Source organism: Notamacropus eugenii, chromosome 3 (assembly GCF_028372415.1).
Source record: "Notamacropus eugenii isolate mMacEug1 chromosome 3, mMacEug1.pri_v2, whole genome shotgun sequence".
Taxonomy (NCBI): Eukaryota; Metazoa; Chordata; class Mammalia; order Diprotodontia; family Macropodidae; genus Notamacropus; species Notamacropus eugenii.
In genome coordinates, this window is record NC_092874.1 from 49,450,325 (window position 1) to 49,475,195 (window position 24,871).

Sequence of the window (24,871 nt, forward strand, 5' to 3'; positions counted from 1 at the left end):
CACACACACACACACACACACACACACACACACGAAATTCTTGAATTTTTTTTAAACCTTTTACTCTAAATTACTACCCCATTGGCTGCCCTGCTCTTCAGTCCCTTGAAAAGAGAGGGTGGGATATCTGGGGGATTTGGTTCCTGAATCCCCAACCTCCAGCTCTCATTACTTCGCAGTTGCTATTTTCCTGGGGAAAGGAATGTATCTGCCCAAGTTGTGGACTATAAATTTTATTTCATTCACTCTTTCAGCCCCTTGTTTAGAGAAACAATATCCAGACTCACCCAAGAGCTATCATCTCTAGCTCGAATTTAAACTAAAAGTTGGAGGATTCCAAGGGAGGAACTTACCCTCTTTTCCCTTCTCCTTCCAGGATGTAGCCGGATTCTTGGCTTCTTGGTTTCTGACTATCTTTCATTGCTCTGCCCCAACGTCCCTGGTGTCTTGACCTGTTGAGTTTCTACTTCTGCCCTTAGAAGTGCTGCCCAGTTCAAGTCGAATAGGATCTCAGGTCTCTGTGAAGACCAATTTTAATAAAAGCCCAAGTTTTAGCTATTCACAAACTTTTCATTATATTAATTTTATAATTTATAATTCTATTTATCTTATGAATTTTATTACATGGTTGCTTTGAAACTAACTTCCTCCTAACACAGCATTTTACCTAAAGTTGTGTTTTGGGGAACTCAGGTTACCATAGGCAAGGGTGTGTTTACTGTATACAGTAGGCTATACAGCAGGCTGGGGGAAGACTGTTTCATTATTATGGAAATACTCAATCAAGACTTAAGGCATGGAAGAGGAAGCACCAGAAAGATGGTAGGATGTCAGTGTTAATAAGTCTCAAACTCACTTCAAAGTTTAAAAATATGCCACTTTGATGTCAACCCCCCAAAACCTAAGTATTTAGGGGGTTTTAACCCCTTTGAGATTCTCAGTTTCCCCAAATTTTCAGTCTTTGCATTGGGTCAGAATGGGGTGGTCTGTTCAGATTTCTGATTTGCATGGCAACAAGGGTTCACTCACCAAGCTGACTCTCTAAAGGTTTCTGGCCATGGATCCACACCATTGCCACACTGACTAGACCTTGATCACTGAAACTCCTGACAGGTTGGCATGCTACAGGCTCATCTTTAGTAGGCCACCCGTTCAGTTGCACTCACCACCTCCCCACCTCACCCAGACCACTTGCATCGCAGAATCTTTGTTCTGGTTCCTCATACTGCTTGGCATTAGAAGACTGGAAGAAGAAGCTGAGTATGGAGTCACAGGTGTGGTGACTTAACAAGACTTCAACGCCCTTTAAATCAGGGCTCCTTTCACTGAGGGGGTCTATGAACTAGGTATTTTTTAATATTTTAACAACTGTACTTCAATATGATTGGCTTACTTTGTAATCCTAGACATTTTATTTTACACATTAAAAAACATTCTTCTGAGAAGGGGTCCATACTAGAAAACCCCAGGGATCTTTTCATTATGATTATGTCAGGAGGTTGTCTACTTCTACCACTAACATAATCAATAGTACATCACATTCTGTGATCTGTGCTTAAATAGCCAGGTGGCACAGTGGATAGAGCCCTGTGTCTGGAATCAAAAAGACAGGAGTTTGAATCCAACCTCAGACACTTACCAGCTGTGTGACCTTGGGCAAGTCACTTAACCTCTATTTGCCTCAGTTTCCCCACCTGTAAAAGAAAAATAATAACTGCACCTATTTCAAGGATCAGATGAGATAACATTTGTAAAGCATTTTGCAAATCTTAAAGTATTCTATAAGTGCTATTATAGCTATACATGTTTGGAACTACCTCCTTTTCTGCGACATTTTATATCCTTAGATCCCCTATTTTTCCATGCACCTTGATTTTCAAAGCCATGCTGATTAGTAAGTACTTTTGGGTTGGTGGGAATAATCAATGTATTGCAATAAAATAGTAGATGGATAATGACTAACACTCCTGGAAGCTATACTGCTGGTATATTCATTTAAATGGTCTTCTGGATAAGAGAGAAACCCATGGTTTAATACGTATACATTTCCCTCTCTGGCTAGAAATGGAAACTTATTAACTGCAATCTAGGTTGGTGAATCACAGGTATTATCATTAAGGCCTTGACAAAATAATGGAAAACAAGCACACCTCTCAAGGCACCTGGCAGAGAGAATGGGTGGATTTGATCATGGAATCAGGGACTCAGTCTTTTCATGTATGAAATGAGAGCTCTGGATCAGTTTAGGGGGCTGGGGGAAGGGGAAATAAGGGGAAATATTAGCTGCCTACTATGTGCCTGGCACTGTGTGATGTGAACAACTATTATGTTCGCAACAACCCTAGGAGGCAGGTACTATTATTATCCCCATTTTACAGATGAGGACACTGAGGCAAACAGAGGTTAAATGAGTTGCCCAAGGTCACACAGCTAGTACGTATCTATGGCTGGATTTGGACTCCTAGCCACCTATAAGACAGTCTCTAAGATTCTTTCCAGCTTCAGCATTCATAGTTTGAAGGAAACAGAGACCATTTAACAGGGCAGTTCCTTCTCCACTGTCCCATGGGATCATGGATGTAGAGCTGGAAAGGACTTTAACCCAAACCCCTAATTTTAGAGATGTGAAACTGAGACCCAAAGAGGTTAGCTCTCTTGCCTGAGGTCACATGGGCAGAAGTGGCTAAGCTAGACTTGACATCCAAACCACTGGATACAGCTTCAGCACCAAGCTGGGCCCTATACTGACTTGTGCTAATGTTTGGCTTCCTTCCACTTGAGACAATGGACTTGCCTGGAGGTTGGATAATGAAAATTAGGCTAGAGGACTGGGCCTAGCCTGGTGATTGGATCAGGTCAAGAAAGCCTTAGACGACTTCTGTTTCAATATTCAAATGAGACAAGCTTCCTGAGACTATTTCAGCCCAGACTGAAGCGCACACAGAGCACCCAAGTGTAGCCCATTCCAGAACTGCCCAGCACAGCTAACTGATAGTGGATTTATTCAAGGGGGAATAGAAGGACGACTAACCGTACAAAGCCAACAGCTTGTGCATTCTTTTAAACAGACACTAAACTATGAGGAAAATAAACAGAAATGCATCCAAGAGTTATCAGTGTGTTTTCTCTCTGCTTGAGGCTAACACATTTCACAGATCAAGTGGCCTGCTGCCAGTTTTCCCTTTGGGTATTTAAAGGAGTCTTTGCTTAGTTCTAATTAGCAGTGGGGCTTATAAGGAACTCTGTTTGAAAATGTTACCTAGGAGAACCTCTACCAGGCAAACCTCCGTCCCTCTGCGGTCATGCCTGGAGCACATGAGGCTTCGGGAGTTGGCCCAGCAGTTGGCCCGTAGGACCTAACTTTCATCCATTTGCCAGTTGCTGAATAATTGCCATCTGTGAGAAAAGCCACATTTGAATATTTTTTGTTGATATTTTATGGTGTTTGTTTCTCTAGTTGAGAAATCCTAGTCATGGATGTTGTGAACTGTGGGTCTCTACTGTGTGACAGAGGCTGAAAGGTGGAAGGGAGATTTCACTTCCCACCACCATGCCTTTGCATAGGCTCTCTGATATGCTTGGAATGTCCTTTCTCTTCCCTCCCCTCTTAGAACCCTTAGCTTCCTTCAAGGTCTAGTTCAGGTATTACCTCCTACAAGAAGTCTTCCTTGATTCCCCTAATTTGTTTGTGTTCTCCTCTTCCCAAAATCATGTCATATTTATCAAGCTGCTTAAATGTTTCACTAACCATAAGAATGGAAGAGGAGGGGGAGAGAAACAAGAACTTTCCTAAGACATCGTTAGTAAAATAATTCAAAAATATTTTCCCTACGAATGCACCCTCCAACGTAACCAAGAAAAATCAATGTTTGCTTCTTTTTAAGCTTATGTGAAATACAAAAATAAGTCACAGATATGTTAGTAGGACTTAGCATAGCACATATGTTCCAAAGGGCATAAACCTCCTGGTCCATATATAAAACAAATCAAATCTTCTATTTTTGCAACCAGTTCAGAATTCATGGAAAGAACAGTGACCTAGGAAGCAAAGGTTCTAAGTGGACAGAGGGCTGCCCTCAGAGTTTGGAAGACCTGAGTTCAAAATATGTCCATGACGTATATTGGCTGTATGACCCTGTGCCCCCAGAAAACTCTATAAAACTATAAATTACAGGGCTGATGCAGATCTAGATGGGGAGAGGAAGTTTCCTATACCAAGAAAATCAAAGATCTAATTTTTTTTAAATGAGAGAATGGGGAGGGGAGGAATGACATCAGCCCTGCCAGTCTTACAGAGCTAGTCTGAGGATCCAATTAAGTAATGTCAGTCAGCCAGCATTAAGCCCTTATTATGTGCCCGACAAGCCTTCACTAAGCATTAGAGATACAAAGAAAGGTAAAAAAATAAAAACCAACACTCCTATCCTTCATGTGGGCCTTCAATATAACAGAGGAGACAATATGTAAATATCTAGGTACACAGAGAATATTCACAGTGTAGACGAAGGTAATCTGAAAGGGAGAGGCATTAGAAGCTGAGGGAGGAGGGGAGGGGAGAGAAAAGGTATAAAAGCCTCCTACAGATGGGATTTGAGACAAGCAATGAGATGAGCACAGGGCAGCTAAGAAGCAGAGATGACAAGGGACAGCCTTCCAATCAAGGAGAAGAGCTGGTGCAAAGGCATGGAGGTGGGACATGGAGTGTTGTGTTTGAGGAACTACAAATAGGTCAATGTGTAGAGGGGAATAAGACTGGAAAGAGAGAGAGGCCAGATTGTGAAAAGTTTTAAATGCCAAAGGACTTCATATTTAATCCTGGAAGTGATAGGGAATCACTGGTGTTTACTGAACAAGGGAACTTGGTCACCACTTATACTTTAGATAAATCTCCTTGACAGCTAAATGGAGGATAACCGGAGTGGGGAAGAGACCTAAGGCAAAAAGACATGCTAGAAAACTGCTGCAGTAATCTAGGGACTGAATGGAGTTGTGCCTATGTGTGTAGAGAAAGAGGATTATACATACAAGATATTGGGAAAGTAGAAACAAACAAGATTTGTCAACAGAGTAGGTAGGGAGGATGAGAGGCTCCCAAGTGAGAAGTCCAGATAACACCAAGGGTGCAACCCTATGTCACTGGAAGAGTGGCAGTACCATGGACAGAACATGGGGAATTCAGAAAGAAAGAAAGTTGGGCAGGAGGGGCAGAGATAGTGGATTCTGTTTTGGACCTTGTTAAGCTGAAGATATCTATAGGACATCTAGTTTGAAATATCCAAGAGGGAGTTGGAGATATGATACTGAAACTCATCAGACATTAGGACTAAATTCTTCATCTGGGAATCATCCTACATAGAGATGATAATTGAATTTATGGGAGCTGCTGAGATCTATACGAACAGTATAGAGAGAAAAGGGAAGATGTCCTGAGATAGCACCTAAAGGGATACTCAAGGTTAGCGGGCATGACATGAACAAAGAACCAGTAAAGGAGTCTATGAAGGAGAAGTTAGGAGTAAGCAGTATCACAGAAACCTAGGGAGGACAGAGTATCCAGGAGAGAACAAGGTGCAAGAGAATTGAAAAAACCCAAAAGATCTGGCCATTAAGAGATCACTGGAAACTTTGGGGAGAGCCATTTCAATTGCAAAAGTGAGATTACAGAGGGCTTGGGATCAAGTGAGAGGGAAATGGAGGCGCTGATCATAGATGCCTTTCTCAAGAGATTTAGCCAAAATGAAAGGGAAAATGCTTTTAAAAATATAAAATACATATTAAGGAAAGGATAGGAAAGGAGGTAACTTAATATAATGGAAAGTATCATGGAGCCACACCTGAGTTTAAATCCTGTTGTGGAGGCACATTACATTCTAGTAGAGGCCCCTCCTTGGCAAACTTATGAGGCATTGCATGTGTTCAGTCATTTTCAATCACATTGAATTCTTCCTGTCCACATTTGAGGTTTTCTTGGCAAAGATACTGAGTTGTTATTTCCTTCTCCAGCTCATTTTACAAATTAGGAAACTGAGGCAAACAGGGTTAAGTGACTTGCTCAAGGTTACACAATTGGTAAGTTTCTCTCTCCCAAGTATTCAGTGCCCCATGCTGGCACCTTACTCAGGTCTGACTGAAGCAACTTAACATCCCTAGGTCTCAATTTCCTCAGACATAGAATGAATTTTGGACTACATGGTCTCTAAGGTTCCCCCTCCAAGCTCCAGATCTAAGATCCTATGAATGTTTTTCATTTTTATCTTAGTATTCCAAAACCTGGTACATTACCTGGCATGCAGAAAACATTTAATTCTGGTCCTTAATTCTCTCATCTGTAAAATGGGTATACTACCTGGGGATAACAACACCCACAGAGTACTTGTGAAGCACAGTGGAAGATATGCTAGATTTGGACTCAGAGAACCTGGCTTCAACTCGTGACTCAGTTACTTACTAGCTGTGTGACCTTGGATGAGTGAAGTAAGTTCTCTGGGCCTCAGTTTCCTTCTCTGTAAAATGACGAGGTTTGATCCAATTATCTCTCAAAGCTTCCAGTTCTAAAGTTCTAATCCTAATTATCATCATCCATTTCCAAGATGATCCACCAGATGGCAGCATAAGCTAACTCTTCTAGGTGAACCCTCTGCAAAGCAGGTTTTCAAATCTATTTCCTTCTCCACACATCTAAAGGATTTAACTGAACTGTACCAGATGTATAGTGGGCACTGGATAAATGCTGCATGGTTGACCAATCAATCAATAGATTACTCATAAAGTGTTATTAAGCATCTACTTTGCTCCAAGCACTGTAGCTGGGTGCTGGGGATAAAGGAGAAAGAATGAAATGATCCTACTTGAAATGACTTTACAATCTAATGGCAGGAAGGGGAAAGGACAAATATGTATAAAAATATATTCATAACAGATATAAAGCTGATACATATATGTATGTGCATGTGCATTTACGTATTTACACTTATACACCCACAAAGTAGTTAAATACAAGGGAATTTGGGAGGGAGGCACGGGTCTGAGGGCAGAAGAAGGTGCCTAAGTCACATTTCAAAGAAGGAGAGGGACCTCTTGAAGTAGAGGCAAGAAAGAAATGTATTCCAGGCATGGGAGCCAGTCAGTGCAAGGACAAAGAAATAAGAGATGATCTGGTGAATGAAGAAAGACAGGCTGATTCCCAGAGTTTTAGAGGGAGAGAAACTTCCCAAAAGGCTGAAAAGGTAGTTGAAACCCAGGTTAGGTAGGTTAGTTTTCTGAAATACAACCATCCTTGATTTTGTTATTTAAATAACAGTTGCGACTTTTACTTTATAAAAGTTTAAAAAGTGGAATATCCTATAGTAACAGAGAATGTGAAAACTAAAAACAATGTAAAAAAAAACATTAAGGCTTTTTTTTTTCATCAAGTAATCACTATCCATAATGAAATTCTGTCTAATCTTAATATCTGTAACAATTGTACTCCAATAGAAAATAGTGGAGACACAGATCCTTCTTGGGGGCAGCTATTGCGTAAAGTACCACACCTAAAGTGAGGAAGATTGATCTTGAATTCAGATCTGACCTCTGACACGTGCAAGCTGTGTGACTTTGGGCAAGTCACTTAACCCTATTTGCCTCAGTTTCCTCATCTGTAAAAGAAGCTGAAGAGGAAAATGGCAAACCACTCTAGTATCTTTGCCAAGAAAACCCCAGATGGGGTCATGAAGAGTCCAACAGGACTGAAACAAGTCAGCAACAGCAACAACAGCTAAAGTCCTTTTACTTTGCAGGAGGAATGCATTCTGAGAAACTACCATCACCCATCTTCCCAACTCCCAAACAGCATTTCGGAAGTCAGATCACCCCACACGAGAAAAGCCTCATCCAGACATAACAGGAAGAGAACAAACATGTGTACAGCTCCTACTATCTGCAAGGCCCTGGGCTAAGTGTTCTACATATGTCATTTCTTTTGATTTCCACAACAACCTTGGGAGTTGGGTCATACTATTATCTCCATTTCACAGCTGAAGAAACCAAGACAAACAAAGGTAAACTGACTTGCCCAAGGTCACATAGCTAGTAAATATGAGCGGGAGAGGGAGATGGAACTCCTGTCTCCCAGACTCTAGGCCCAGTGCTAGATACACTGAATCACCTAACCACCTAACATGAAAAAGGTATAGAGATACAGTTCTAATGAATGGCCACTACCGGGAATGCACCAGCACCCTCCTTCGTGGGAGGGCAGGTCACTGTGTCCAAAGACTAACCATAACAACATACTATGAGAGACCTTGTGGATTTGCAGTTAGAGGTTCAAATCCTGACCCTGGTACGTACTAGCTAATTAGTGCCTTCATTTCCCACTGCTGGACATTTCTCTATCATGTCCCCAGGAACCCTCTCATCCTGCAACATCACATCAGACCTGGAACTCATGCCTTGTCAGGATCCTCTGTGTCTGAGATCCTTTTTGATTGGAGGGCAGAATGGAGATAACAACACACACACACACACACACACACACACACACGCTGCCTTCCTCCCCTCCCTTTTCAGCTTCCTTTTGCATGTTTTCTTCCCCCTTAAGATTATAAACTCTTTGAGGGTAGGGACAATCTTTTGCCTTTCTTTACGTCAGCAGTAAATGTTTATTGACTCTGATCTTAGGCATATCCCTTTCCCTTTCCAGACCGTGGTTTGTTCACCTGTAAAATGGGAAAAGTGAACCAAACTAGGTAAGTTTAAGTGACCCTTCTAGCTGTAAATCGATCAGCCTATGATTCTAAGTACCGAGTCTCTGGGAAATGGTTCCCATTTGGAAACAGAAAGCTCCTTACCAGGAGGGATTGTTTCCATTTTTGTATTTTCATTCCCAAGGCCTGGTATACAGTAAACATTTCATAAATGCATGTCGGTTGACTGAGGAAAGAGGAAATAGAAGCGAGGACAGGGATAAAAGTTCTAATCCCAGACCCCAATCCCTAGGAAAAAGAAGCAGAGGAGGGACCCTGGGAGTCCTGGAAGGGGTTCAAACTCGTTCCCACCACTACCCCAGGTCCAGCCAATAGTGCCACACTCATAGCTAACAGGAGGCTGAGGAGAACAGCTTAGGGTCTTTTTATCCTGCCCTGGGTCAAAGTAGTAATCCAGGCTGCAATGGGCTGGGTACCGTAAGGAGTTGTATCATGGCTAAGGTCACGGTCACGATGTCTAAGCCGCCGCAATGACTTGCAACTCTTTCTCCCCTCACCACTGGTCACAGCCCGGGTGGAGGCCCCTGCACACAGCCACAAACTCCTGCGGAGCTGAGAGTCCAAAGGAGAAGTTAGCAAGGAATTTAGGAAGGAACCAAAATGGAGTGCAGCCCTCGCCGATGCAGCCAGGGTAGCCGTCCGGTCCTCAGCAGCTCCGGCCGCTTTTCTAGGCCGGGGGAATGCATCAAGGTCCAGTAGAGCAGGTGCCAGCAGATGGCAGCAGGAGACCACGGGAGGATGCAGCAGCATGCCCACGCCTGCCTTGTCTCTACCTGTGGTCACGCAGCGTGCGCCGGGAGGACCACCTGCCTCATCTCCATCGCGCTGCTGCTCATTCGCAGCAGCAACCAGCAGTCGTGACGACAATAATGACGACATGAACCACAGCCGGCATTTACCGAGCGCTGAAAGCCTCTCAAAGAGCTTTACATCCATCCTTAATTCTGCGTTTCTTGGTTTATTCAACGGCTGCTGCCCCCACAATTGTTCTACACCAGAGATGGGGGGATAGGGGGCGGGAGGCAGAGAGGGAGAGATTGCTCCACCCATGATTGTTCCACACACGCATACACTCCCAGGGTTGTAGAAGCTAGCTCAGGTGGTAAAGATATCGATTTGAAGGCTTTCATTATTATTTTGTTGGCAATCAACCGTCCAAAAAATGCCATTTTGTGCGCGCATCAAACTTGGAGGTTAACACTGGAGACCGTGTGTGATCTGAGCCCACCGGCGGTGCACCTTACAGTTTAGCAAAATCAGCTCGATAAACAATAGGTAAGCAACTCGTAGATCGAATTTCGTTAGCAGAGACCAACTGGTCAGTCCTGCATTCTTTCACCCTATGAGGGTTTGAGGTTGGAGTACTGTTTGTGTCTTGGTAGATCTTTCCTGATTCCAGGAATTAATTGTTTCTGAGGCATAATATTTTGAAAAGATTATGCGTTTGTTTTTAATATGTTTGTGGGTTAGAATGTTTAACTAAAAAGTAATAATAATTTGGAAGAAGTCAAAGGAAGCAAGCCTCAGGGTAGCGATCTCGTGAAGCTTCCGCCTACATTCATTGTGCGGGCTGCTACTATCTCCAACAAAAGGCTTCTCTGGCTTTGGGACTGCCACTGGCTGGTGTCTGGTCTGCCTCACTGTGCTGCATTCAAATCTGCTGGAGAAAAGAGTTCAGAACAGCCATCTCCTCTTTGTTGTGGAAAAAAATGAAACTGATTAGAAAGACGGTACTACCGAGACGTTAAAAATGTGATTGACACTTAGATTACAGATCAAGCTGTCCTTAAAAGAAAATGAGGGGGGAATGGAGAGAGGGTGGTTAGAGACAGCACTGGGAATGATGTCCAGGGCTGGATTAGTTCAGTCAGGCATTGAACACTTATTAAATGCCAGACACCGTGTTAAACGGCAGGGATTAATTGCCAGTAAAGAATCATTATCCCTGTGATCTTTCCAAATATGAGAGTCTTAAAAAGGATTTTTAAAAATCTTTTTGTAAAAATAAATAAATAAAATTCCTTCAGTTACTTTAAAAAAAAAAATCTTTTCATCACCTTGATTTCCAAGTCACTTTCATTTCACCATTTCACAAAATCCCAAGATCCCAGAAAGTCCTCCCGAACCCCAAGAGCCATCCTTTGTGACAAAGAAGGACAATGTAAATAACCAAATGTATCAACTAAGTCTGATGGCAATATTCCAAACCCACAGTCCCCCTTTTCCGTAAAGGGGAAGAGGTCCATTTCCTCCTCTCTTCTCTGGGGACAAACTTAATCATTATAATTAAACAGCATTCAGTTTCAATTTTATTGTTGTTGTTGTTGTTTCTATTTATATCATCATAGTCATTGTGTACTTTGTTTTCTGGTTCTTCATTTTGTATCAGTTCATTTATGTGTGACACCCTCTCTCAGCTGCTTCATCCAATTTGCACTCGATGGAACTGGGTTCCCAGAGGGCAGCTACTAGCTCAGGTTCTAGACTAGGGTACTCATCAGAAGATTGCCTCTTCTATTATCGCCTCTCTCTCACTTATCATTTGTCTTTAACATAATTGGTCTGTAATATAATAATATTCTAGGGTGAGGACAAGCAGAGCCTCCACGATGTACTTATGGAAGGATATAGACAACAGTCACAAAAGATAAGAAGACGTGGGTAGATTACAATCTGTAATACTCCGTATGAATTTTTGGGGTAGATACTCGAAATTTGCACATCCTACATTTTACTTTGTGCTGTCTCAATTCTGCTATGCTCATATAACACAGCACCGTTTCTGATGTGGGCACATCATGCTGAGCGGTCCTGTGCCAGTGTCTCCCATTTGGCACAGTCAAATCCAAAGTTCTTGAGAGAGACCTTGAGAGTGTCCTTGTATCGCTTCTTCTGACCACCATGTGATCGCCTGCCCCATGTGAATTCTCCATAAAATAGTATTTTTGGAAAGCGTGTATTTTGCATTCGAACAACATGGCCAGCCCATCAGAGCTGCACTCTCTGAAGCATAGTTTGAATGCTTGGCAGTTCACTCGAGTAAGGACTTCAGTGTCTGGTACCTATCCTGCCAGGTGATCCTCAGAATCTTCCTAAGACAGTTCAAATGGAAGCGATTTGGTTTCTTGGCATGGTGCTGGTAAACCATCCATGTTTCACAGGCATACAACAATGAGGTCAGCACAACAGCTCTGTAGACCTTCAGTTTGGTAGTCAGTCTAATACCTCTTCTCTCCCAAACTTTTCTTCAGAGTCTCCCAAACACTGAGTTAGCTCTGGCAACGCATGCATCAACTTCATTGTCAATGTGTCCATCCCTGGAAGGTACACTACTAAGGTAAGTGAACTTATCCACAGCATTCAAAACTTCTCCATTTGTTGTAATCAATGGTTTCAAGTATGGATGGTGTGCTGGTGGCTGATGGAGCACCTGTGTTTTCTTGGTGTTAATTGTTAGGCCAAAATGAGCACAGGCAGCAGAGAACTGATCCATACTTTGTTGCATCTCAGCTTCAGAGGCTGCATTGAGTGCACAATCATCTGCAAACAGAAAATCATGCACCAACACTCCCTCCACTTTGGTCTTGGCTTATAGCCTTTTCAAACTGAAGAACTTACCATCACTATGGTGGTTGACCTTGATGTCGTGTTCATCCTCAGTGAAAGCATTTGACAACATGGCTGAAAACATCATGCTAAAAAGCATGGGAGCAAGCACACAGCCCTGTTTCACTCCACTGGTGACTGGGAAGGCACAAGATCTTTGTCCACTGTCCAAAACCCAGGCAAACATGCCAACGTGAAATTGACGTGCAATACTGATGAACTTCTCTAGGCAACCAAATTTTGACATAATTTTCCATAAGCCCTCATGACTAACAATGTCACACGTTGTGTACAGACCTCTGTTCTGCTCCTGACATTTATCATGGAGTTGTCGGGCAGCAAACACCATATTGACTGTTCCTTGGCCCTTTCTGAAGCCACACTGGTTCTCAGATAGATGACCATCTCCCAGGTGAAGGATCAGTCTATTAAGGAGGACTCTTGCAAGAATCTTGCCAGCAATGACTAAGAGAGAGACCCCCCTGTGATTGTCGCAGGAATATCTATTCGCTTTACCTTTATAGAGACAGACAATGGAGGCATCCTTGAACTCCTGGGGGATAACTTCCTCTTGCCATATAACCTGGAAAATTTCAGTCAGTTTTTGTACGATCTTGTAGACCTTGTAGATCTCAGCTGGAATAGAAGGAGCACCAGGTGCTTTGTCACATGAAAGGAGCCTAATGGCCCTCAAAACCTCTTCTTCAGTTGGAAGTTCAGCTAAGGAGGGATTGACTTCAACCTGAGGTAAACAGTCAATGGCCTCAGCATTGATCGATGACAGTCTGTTGAGAATACAATGGAAGTGTTGAGCCCATCTCTCTAGGATCATGTCCTTATCACTAATCAACGTGGCTCCATCAGCACTGAGTAATTATTGGAAATACAAATACAAACAGAAATAAAAAGAGTCTTTGCCTTCAAGGAGCTTTGCTGATAGGAGGAAGAAACACAGAAAAAAGAAATGAACAGGGGTGGGAGGAAGGAAAGGGATGAAGGTATCCAGGGTCAGAAGTATCGCTAGGCACAGAATGAAGAATGACTAGTCTGACTTCTTCAAAATGGACATTCTCGGAGGAAGTCACCAAAGAGAGAAAGGGGCTGGCATGGCAGATGGATATGGCAGGGTGAGGAGGTCTATCCAGTAATCTCTGTAATTATATTGATTGAAAACAGAAGCCCCAGAAGAGAAAGATAGATTTGGGAAGTCCAACAAGAGAACAATGTATACAGTCATCACCGTTGAAATGAACACATCACCAAATGGCAGCCAAACTCAAATTAATTTCTATGGTCCTAAAAAACTGGATGAAACATTCGCCTCCTTTCTGTTGACACGTCAAAGATACAGTGGAAAGAGCACTGGTTCAGTCAGAGAATCGAGCTTCTGATGCTCCCTGTCTTTGTGACTTTGAGCCTCGAGCCTCAGTTTCCTCATCTATAAATAAGGGCTTTGAGGAGGACGACCTTTGAGTTCCCTTCCAGTTCTCAATCTATGGTCCTTATGTTCTTGGTTTACTTACTTGTTTTTCTGCAGTCGTTAATTAAGGTAACCCAAGGGAAAGTTGCATGTGGTGGGGTTGGGGGTGGAGGGGTATGTTGGGAAATGATTGTAATGTAAAAAAACTTTTACAATAAAACCTTTCAAAATGTTTTATTTAATTTTAATTTATGAAATAAAACAAGCAAAATGTAGCGAATGGAAAAAAAAGATGATGAAGTTGCAAATCTAGTAAGTTCAACTTAATATTCCCTTTAAATACATAACAAAGTATCTTTTTTCCTTTCTCCGCCCCACCCCCCAGCCCTAGAGAACTTTACCATGAGACACAAATATGTATATATATGTGTATATATATATATGTAAAATCATTCTATACATACTTCTATTCATCAGTTCTTTCTCTAGATGCAGACAGCATCTTCCTTCATCTGTCCCTTGTAGTTCACTTGGGTATTTATAATAATCAAAATGACTGATTCCCTCAAAGCTGTTCTTAAAACAATGTTGCTGTTACTGTAGACAGTGTTTTCTTGGTTCTGCCCATTTCACTCTTCATTATTTCATGCAAGTCTATCCATTGTTTTTCTAAGATCAACAAGCTCATCTTTATAGCACAGTAGTATTCCACCACAATCATAAACCACAACTTGTTCAGCTATTCCCCAATTGATGGGAATTCCCTCAGTTTCCAGTTCCTTGCCGCCACAAAGACAGCTGCTATAAATATTTCAGAACATACAGGTTCTTTTCATCTTTGGAATGATCATCCAATCATCTTTGGAAATAAACCTAGTAGTGGTATTGCTGGGTCAAAGTGTACAGGCAGTTTCAGAATTCCTTAGGCATAATTCCAGATTGTTTTCCAAAATGGTTGGATCAGTTCACAATTCCACCAGTAGGGTATTAGCGTACCAATTTTTCCTCACCCCCTCCAACCTTTCTTCTGATGAAAAAATCCAAACAATTTATAGTCCTATGAAAAATGCTCTAAATCTGCATTGATTAGAGCAATGCAAATTAAAATAAAATATCTTTTTTAAAAACATGCAGAAAATGGGACTGGGACAGAATAACCCAGGTTCTCAACTCACACAAACAACAGTGTCCTTTAGGCTCTGATTTTCCCTCATCTGGACTACTGGAATAGCCTCCTAACTAACCTCCTTGCCTCAGGTCTCCTCTCATTCCAGTCCATCATCCACACAGCTGCCAAAATTACATTTCTACAATATATCTGACCATGCTACTGGCTTCCCAAGACGCACTAGTGACCACCCTGTTTGGCATTTCATGCCCTCCCTATTCTGTCTGGCCCCATTCTTCCTTCTCGGTTTTATTGCATGTTGCTTCCTTTCATATCCCCTGTGTTCCAGCCAAATAGGTCTGTTAGCTATTCCAGAAACTCAATATTCCATCTCCGGTCTCTGACTCTGCACAGGATATTCATCGTGCCTAAAATACATACCCTTCTCACTTCTGACTCCTGGAATCACTAACTTTCTTCTAGGCTTAGCCCAAGGGCCACCTCTTAGCCAAAGCTAATCCTGACCTCTTCAATTACTGATTCTCTTCCCTTTCCCCCTCCTAAGTCTATTTTTATTTACTCTTTAAAATGTTGTATATAATTGATATATATATGTATATACATATATATCTTACATATTTATTGATTTGTATATATGTTGTTTCCAATAGAATGTAGGTTCAAAAAAATGTACATTCAATCATCAGAAGGACTTAGTGTTTAATGAGCATTCTGTTTTCAGGTCCCAAAGAGCTCCATTCTCCTAATACCAGTTTTTGCTTTTTTGCCTGGAGCCAATGGTCTGTGCTGTTTTGTCCCTCACTGAAGTGGGAAGATTCCACTAGAGGGGCAGAAAGGAGGTAACCCTCCTCAAACAGTCCAACGTGACCCCAGGTATCTGTCCCAGGTCCCCATCCCAGTCCCCCAGAGTAGGTGTGCCTGTCAACTTAGAGAAGTGATTTCTAGACTACCCTGGCCATGAACACTAGCTCTGAAATCAGAGGACTTAGTTTCAAACCCTATTTCTGGCACTTATGACCTGTGTGACCTTGGAAGAGATACAACTTCCCTAGTCCTCAGTGTAGTCATATGAAAAAATGCTCTAAATTATTACTGATTAAAGAAATGTAAGTTAAAACAACTCTTAGGCATCATCTCACACCTATCAGATTGGCTAAAATGATAGAAGATAAAAATGACAAATGTTGAAGGGGATATGGATAAATTGAGGCAATAATATCCTATTGGTGGAACTGTGAACTGATCCAACTATTCTGGAGAGCAATCTGGAATTATGCTCAAGAGTTATAAAACTGTATGCCTTTTGACCCAACAATACCACTATTAGGTCTGTTTCCCAAGGAGATCAGGGGAAAAAGAAAAGAACTACATGTTCTAAAATATTTATAGTAGCTCTCTTTGTAGTAGCAAGGAACTGGAAATTAAGAGGATGCCCATCAATGGGGAATGGTTAAACAGGTTTCAATATATAATTGCTATGGAATGTAACTGTGCTGTAAGAAATGATGAGCTCAATGCTCTTGAGAAAACATGAACAGACTTGGATGAAATAATGAAGAGTGAAATAAGCAGAACCAAGAGAACATTGTATACAGTAACAGCAATATTGTTCAAAGAGTAAATGGGAATGACTGAGCTATTCTGAGTATTATAAATATTCAAATCAACTACAAAGAACCTATGAAGGAAGATGGTATCCACCTCCAGAGAAAAAAACTGATAAAAAGAAATATATGTAGCATGATTTTACATATATATCATACATGTGTATATATATTATATATTACATGTAACATATATATACATTTCTGTGTTATATGGTGGCATTCTTTAGTGCATGGTGAGGAAGGAGGGAAACAGTTCAGAATTTAAAATGTAACAAAAAAATTAAATTGAATTGAAAAAAGGAGAGGCAAACAAAAATAGTTATTTGTTCAAAGCTGTTCATAGTAGCAAAGTATGTCATTGTAAAAAGCTAAATCCTAAATGGCCAGTGATAGGTGAGAAAATTCATGTAATGAGAAGCAGGACATTAAAGTAGTGGACCATTGACCTCAAAACCAAGAAAACCAAGATTCACATGTAATCCTGGATAACTCACAACCTCTCAGTTCCTTAAATAATGCTCTAAGAGCAAGTTTCAGAGTAGATGCTAATTTTTATTGGTAGAGAAAGTTCCTCAACAGAGATTCCTGTGCAGACTAATGAGAGGTGAGATAAAACCAAATATGAATGTGATGGAATGCTATAATGCACAGTTAAGACAGTTAAACATAAAGAATGCAGACATCTAAAAAGAATTCTGTGAAATACTGTAAACTGAAAAGAAGAGAGTGCAACAGGACACAATAACTATGCTCAGATGAGTAAAAAAAAGAATGAGAATGAATAGACAAAGAATCCTAATGGGAACTTGGAGAGACAAAAAACTGTTGAACTTTATACACTGAAATTAATTGAAATTTAAAGATTTACTAAGCAACCATAAACTGGTTGAATTGATGTGAATTTTTAATAAAATACTTATATTTTGTTAAAGGGAGGAAAGGCAAGTTTGGAGTAAACACCAATTCAGAGAAAATACACAAAGAAATCCACAGAAAGCAGGACAGAGATTAACAAAAGGATGCAAGTTCCAAAGCCTCTCTGAAGTCAGTACCAGAACGTTCATCAGGATGGGGGTTAACAGCTCATGCTTGGATAATCTTCAGCCTATGCCGGCTTTGAACTCTACCTGCCTATGCCTTCTAATTCCCACTGCAGCCCTGAGAGAGATACTCACACTTCAGGGTTTTATTTGCACTTGTTTATGTTCCTAAAAAACAATCCTCTGCTCATACGTTTAAAGGGACATTGTCAGCCATCCAAAGTGTATAGAGAAGTCTATTAAAAAGTCTATTAAAAATTAAAAATTTTCTCCTGCCCCTTTTTTCTATCCTAAGGCTGGTTTATTGACCTCTCTCTGCTCTTTCTCTCCCTCTGTATCAGTCTCTCTCATACAGTCTCTCTGTTGGCTTTGAACAACAAATGAGTTGTCCTTGATCACTGTTGTTACCCAGTAGCTGGAGGGAATAAATGAATGCCCCACCATCTCTTCCTCACCATCTCTTTTCTTTCCCCTCATGGGATAATGCACACCCCATGGTCTGTCTTTGTCCTTTCTCTCTCACAACTCGTAGTTCAGTTATTTTTAACTCAAGTAAAATATTTTTCCTAAATCCCTCTCTCTGTTCTTTGCATATGGTGTTTAATTAATGTGTGTTGAACTGAATCAAACATAATCCAGATGGGTTAGAACATAAAATGTTTATAGAAAAATACTGTGAAATAAGGCTGGAAAGGTAATTTGGCACCCCCTTGCAGGAGACCTTGAGTGCTATACCAAGGAATATGTATTTTTATCCTATAGGGAAAAGGGAGGCACTTGTGGTTTTTAAGCAAAGAGTGATGATCAGGTCTGTGCTTTAGAAAGATTATTTTAGTAATTGGGGTATGAATTGGAGTAGGAAGAGATGAGAGGCATAGAGGTCAATTAGGAGCCTAGAACAAGAGCCCAAGTAAGAAGAAACCCTGATTCTGGTGGTGGTTATATGATTTTTAAAAAGGGGACGGATAAGTGAGTTGACAGTACTTAAGAACTAATTGGATGAAGGAGATGAGGGAAAAGGGAGAGTCCAAAATTGCTGAGGTTTCGATGAAAAAAGAATACTAAAGTAGTCTGGCAGAAGCTAGAAACATCTCACACCCTGTAGCAAGATAAGCTCAAAATGGGTATATGATTCATACATACATAAAAAAGTGACAGCAAATCAGAACATGGAAGAAATTGCCTGTCAGATATATGGATATGGGAAGAAGAGTTCATAACCAAACTAAAAATAGAAAGGTTCATAGTAGGTCATGTGGATAATTTTCATTATATAAAATTTTGTTTCTGTACCAGCAAAACCAATGCTGCTAAAATTAGAAGAAAAGTAGAAACAGAAAAAAATCTTTGTAGCAAATTTCTCTGATAAAAATCTCAATTCTCAAATACATGGGAAACTTAGCCAATTGTATAAAAATAAGAACCCTTTTCCAATTGATACATGGTCAAAGTACATGAACAGGCAATCTTCAGAGGAAGAAATCCAAGCTATCCGTAGTCATATGAAAAAGTGCTGTAAATCAGTGATGCCAAACTCAAAAGCAAAGCAAAACAGGAGCCACTAAATCATACATACGGATTGCTGCAAACCACATATTTTCTCAGAAAATCACATATTAGCATTTTGTACACACACACACATGTGTATACATGTGTGTGTGCATGTGTCTGTGTGGTATTTTTACTTATTTTGTTCAACATTTCCCAGTTACATTTTAATCTGGCCTGTAGGCCATATGTTTGATACTCCTGCTCTAGACTACTAATAATTAGAAAACTACCAATTTGAAAACTCTGAGGTTCCACTTCACATCCATCAAATTGTCTAAGAGAACCAAAAAGATCAAGGACAAATGCAAGAGGGTCTGTGGGAAAAGAGGTACACTAAGGCTCTACTGGTGGAGCTGTGAACTAGTCCACCCATTCTACAAAGCAGTTTGGAATTATATCTCAAGAGGTATTAAACTGTATATATCTTTTTTACCCAACAATACTGTGTAATGGTAATTATGAGAGTTAAAGATCTTCCCCACCCATTAATGGGCCTGCCCATTTAGGGAAGCTTGATTAGGGGAGGCCCACACATTTTGTTAATTTTCTAATGAGGCACTGGTTCTCTAGGATTGTGGATGCCCTCTAGCTCTGAAAAGTGTATAAATACTCTGAGGTGAGGTTTTACTTCGGGAGCTTACTCATTGGAAGTGTTTGTTTGGCCAGATGAAACTTTGGGCAGCCATAAAGGAGCTCCAGGCTTTGAAAACCCAGAAGTTGGTGCTTCACTCTCTGGTAACTATGTATGTATGGTCAGACAGTTGGATCTGCCTGCTCATCTGTGATGTATGTATTGTTTACGTCAGACAGTTGGGAGCCCTATCTGTAGGTTGATCTTTGTTTCTCTATTTTCTCTGAAGTTCAGGGTGCTGACTTTTTCCCCTGAACCAAGTGAATGATACATGTGCTTGATTAAAGTGATTGTTGACCCCTCAAATGTTGCTTTCCTTTTAGAAAAGCAGATCTAAGAACTTGTACAGTAGGTCCTCCTGTATATGGCGGGGTCCTTTCTGTTACATACTGCTACTAAGTCTATACTCCAAAAAGATCAAAGAAAGAAAAAAAGAGAAATATGCAGAAAATATTTATAGTAGGTCTTTTTGGTAGTGGCAAGGAAAAGGAAAATGAGGAAATGCCTATCAGCTGGGGAAGAGACGAACAAGTCATGGTATATAAATGTGATGGAATGCTGTTGTGCTTTAAGAAATGATGAAGGGGATGATGTCAGAAAAACCTAGCAAGACTTGCATGAAATGATCCAAAGTAAGGTGAGCAGAACCAAGAGGACGATTTATACAATAACGTCAGTATTGTAAAAATAATCAACTTCCAAAGGCTTAATAATTGATCAAAACAATGACCAGCCCCATTTCCAAAGGGCTCATCATGAAGCATGCCATACACCTCCAGATAGAGAGCTGATGGTCTTAGAGTCAAAACTAAAGCATGTTTTCTTCTTTTCCTTCCTTTTTCTTTCCTCTTTCTTTCTTCTTTCCTTTATTTCCTTCTTTCATCCTTTTTTTGACATGGCTAATATAGGAATTTGGTTATTTATAGAGGTATTTATAATGGGTTTTGTTTTTCTTGCCTTATCAATGGATGCCAAAGGGAAGAGAAATAAGAACTGAAAAGAAAATACAATTTTTCATAAAGAAAAAAGCATTTTAAGTACTAAACATCTAATCTTTTAGAGCAAAAACTGCAAATTGAAAATAATAGTACCATACTGATCATATTATAGGCTATACCCTTAAAATGAAATCTCTTTGGACTAAAAAAAAAAAGTCAAAAGTAAAGAGAAAAGTATCAGTTATAACCTGCACATGGGTGTCATATAAATCAGACTAAGTAGAAATCACAGGCTATGTTTGGACCAACAATATGAAGTAATTCTGGGCAGGCATGAAACTGACAACTGCACCCCTCCCTCCAGTGTCAGAGGGAACAGTTTCTCTGTTTTTTCAGGAGAATCAGAGAGCAGAGGCCCCTTCTACCTGGCTGTAGGGTTCAAGTGGTTTACTGCCCCCTCCCAAAGAACAGAAGGTTTTTTAGCCTGCAGAGAATATATAGTTTGTGAATTCCAGAGAGTTCAACAAACCATGGCTGCCTCTGTACCTTCCACATAGCAGAACAAACAAGTCATAAGGATTGCTTATCTGAATGAATAATCATTTTGCTGCCAGGAACCACGCTCAGAAAAGTCCCTTAAAGCTCTAATACTCATAACCTCAAGGATCAGCTCTTTAATATTTGAAAGATACAACTAATATTAATGGTTAATAATAGCATTTATATAGTGCTTCTAAGTTTGCAAAGCTTAATGTAAGTTCAATACATGTAATGTTTTTGTAATGTGAGTTTACATACATTATATCACTTGATCCTCACTCACAAAAACCCAGGGAGGAGATTCTATCATTATCTCCTTTTTATAGGTGAAGAAATTGAAGCACACGAGACTGAGTGACTTGCCCAAGGTCACACAACTAGCAAGTGTATGAGAGAGGATTTAAACTCAATCCTCCTTACTCCAAGTCCATTCCCACCTCATTGCCCAATAGGAAGTAAGAATAGGTTTGGAAAGAGGAAGACAGGAGCACATATAGAAGGACAGAAAAATATAGGTGCAAGATAGATGGTGATCTCCATTGGGATAGATGTCAGCTAACTCCATTCTCATTTACAAGGATCTATGTGCATTTGCAAGAGTTAATTAATAGCAAAACTACTTGGTCTTTTCAGGGAGTATTCTGAATCGGAATGTATCTCTGACCTCTAATTTGAGTACATATGAACCCAAATCAAATTCAATATCTGGGAGTCACTAGAAGTTACTATATTTAAATGTCTTAAGGAAAAATTAGAACAATCATCAATTCTGTCATGCTGCAGTGATCTGTGTGCTCCACAATGCACCAGAGAAAATGATAATATGGATCTCATGCATTTCTTGTATCCATTTAAGTTAACCATCATGAGGACACTAAATTATCTGCATTCTTTAAACCCTTACTTAAATTTCTTCTCTCGACATATCACGCCCTCAGACTAAATTATTCACCTCACTAAACTCCCTAAGCCAGCGAAACAGATCTCTTTTCCAGCTAAAGTCCTGTTGTCAGAAGAGCTACCTGCTCAACCAGCAAACCTACGATCCTTTCCCTTTTAAATCAAAAGATAACGAGGAAGATTCATCATGTCAAAAAATAGATATGTGAAGCTTGAAATCCATCAGACTATTTGTTATACAGCTCCAGGATCGAGAAAACAAAGACACTCTGATTCTTCAGGAGGTATGTATGCATTATCACAACCCGCTGAGGTGAAATGGCTTTGTTACATTTGTGTGACAGTCACCATTTTAACAGCAGTGGGGGACCAAAGGAGCTGAATTCCAGGGCATGGTGGAGGGAAAACACTAGCAAAGGACCTTTGTCCGCATGTGTGACTGTGCCAGTGTTGGGAGAGTGCACATAAGCTTTAAGGAGGGCTGATTCTTTATTCGCCCACAGTATTCATCAGACTTTTCCTAAGGAAATTCAGGAATGCATTTTTTTTAATAGAGTAGGTGGCTAGTAAATGATTTAAGATTATCAAATTCATAATGGCCTATTTAATATGTCCTGAAAGTACATATACAACAGAGTGGGTACAACATAGGTCTTTCTGTACAACCCTTTATATAAAAACATGATATTTGATTCATTTATAGGATTAAGAAAGATCTTGGTTTATAATGAAGTATTTGGTATTTCCTTTTTGTTTTATTCCTTTATTTGAAAGTAATGAATCAATGTTAATAAACCCCAACACTCTCACATCAGAAGTATTAAGAATTTTTATTATCTTGAAAATTCAAGAATCTAATTAATCAGCTGTGGCAACCGTTTTGCTACTTAACTCTCTCCAAGGCAGTACAAAATAAATGAGCTAAGATATGTGATTGGTGGAGACAATTAGGGGAAGTAACTGTCCTAATAGACCCTAAACAGAGGTTGACTCTCTACATTGGTCTAACTTACTTTGTAATCAGTCTCCACTTTACTTTGGACCATAGAGATACAGCCTCTGCACCATCTTGACAAGACCATGGAGTCTTAACATTTTAAAGGTTAGGAGATGTCAGAGTCTTTAACAGCTTGTCAAAGACTGGGCAGATTAGTTGCCAAGGCTGAAAGTGCTTTGGGCTTCTGTTATTGATTGATGATCAACAAAGAAAAGGTCACTCAGTGCTTGGCAACAAGGAAAAGGAAGAGAAAGAGCAAATCATTTATAGGAAAGTCAGGAATACTCAGTCAGCAAACATTGATTAAACCCTGTCATATGCCAGAATTTGCCTTCGTACTGGTGGGACTATTTAATATATCGAGGACATGGGTGTAGCTGCTAACTAGGAGGGTCTTTGTTTTCATCCTTCAAAAAGAATAAAAGAAAGAAAAGTTCAAATAGGGAAAAAGATACAAAGCAAGCTCACAAGATACAGGCTATCATTATAGCTACATTTATTGACAAACAATATGCTATAGTGGAAAGAATGATAGATTTGGGGAATCTGGGTTGGAATCTCAAGTCTATACTTGTTATGTGTGTCCTTAGGCAAATCACTTCTCAGTTTCCTTACCTGTAAATGCAACTAGATGACTTCTAAAATTCCTCCCAATCTAAACTTCTATTAACCTATGAAAGCTACTGGTTGCTAGTTTCTGGTTCAAAGCCAAGAAAAGCTGTTGAATCCTTTTCAACTGCTACAAAAAAAATAGATTTTTCTTGCTCCTGTTATTATAGTTACTTTGTTAATAATGCAAATCACAACTGACTGATTTTTATGTTTTATGCAATCTGTGATTTCATTCAACTGGGGAATTTCCTCTTTAATGCCGATTGTCTTTCACTTTGCAACTTATAAAGATGATAGAGGCACAGAGAAAAGTGACTTGCCCAGGGTCATGCCGCTTGACCTAGCTCTTCTTGACTCTGTGATCAGCTCTCTAGCCATCAGCCACAGCTACTTCTCAAATACTTATAAAACACAGGAAAACTCTCAGGATAACAGGTGCAGAAAATTTATAATGACACCCTAAACAACCAAATACCGAATTAGATTATTTTTGTCTAACTGAATGGTGCCATAAAAATATTGCAAAGCAATTAGCTCTTAAATATGAATTGATAAAAATCAATAACCTTCCCTGCTATAAGCTGAATAATATTTCAAAATCAGCCACCATGATATAGACAGTAGATTAACAACAATTATAATAATAGTACTTATATAGGACTTTGCATTTTGCACAGACGTTTACATGGTATTGTATTTGATCATCACAAGTCTCAGAGGTAGATACTATTATGCCCATTTTACAGCTGAAGAAATTGAAACTAACAAACTCTAAGTGACCTACCCAGGTTCACAGCAGTGTCTGAGGCTGGATTTGAACTCGTATCTTTCTCAGTCTTATTCCAATATTCTATCTACTATGCCAACTAGATGCCTCAAAAAGTTTGAGAGTGATGGATTTGGAGTCACAGTCATTCAGTAAGTCAATAGCATTTATTAAGCACCCACTGTGTGCACCATGCTAACCACTGAGGATATATAGAAAGGCAAAAATGCAACCTTTTCTCTCAAGGACCTCACAGTCTAATGGAAGGGACAATATGCAAATAACTATATGCCAATGACACATATATGCCTGTATGTGTGTGTACGTGTGCGCGCACGCACACTAAATGAAAGGTAATTGTTGAGGGAACCTGGGGAGGATTTGAAC

The 24,871-nt window shown here is 40.1% G+C and overlaps 2 long non-coding RNA genes across 5 annotated transcripts in view; one reads left to right on the forward strand and one right to left on the reverse strand.

The window, feature by feature from the left end:
* The window catches only part of LOC140530917 (uncharacterized), a 1,083,438-nt gene that overhangs the window by 1,023,553 nt on the left and 35,014 nt on the right, over positions 1-24,871 (reverse strand). The window contains exon 1 of one of the 4 annotated variants that reach the window (XR_011976153.1): positions 354-514. The exons of the other annotated variants lie outside the window; for them this stretch is intronic. This is a non-coding gene — a long non-coding RNA (uncharacterized lncRNA). Of the gene's footprint in view, positions 1-353; positions 515-24,871 lie in introns of those variants that run through there. 4 annotated transcript variants of the gene reach the window in all.
* Positions 6,016-18,834, forward strand: LOC140530926 (uncharacterized). The gene is made up of 5 exons (XR_011976175.1): positions 6,016-8,039; positions 8,684-8,729; positions 9,257-10,022; positions 11,999-12,084; positions 17,442-18,834. It is a non-coding gene; the product is annotated as an uncharacterized lncRNA (long non-coding RNA).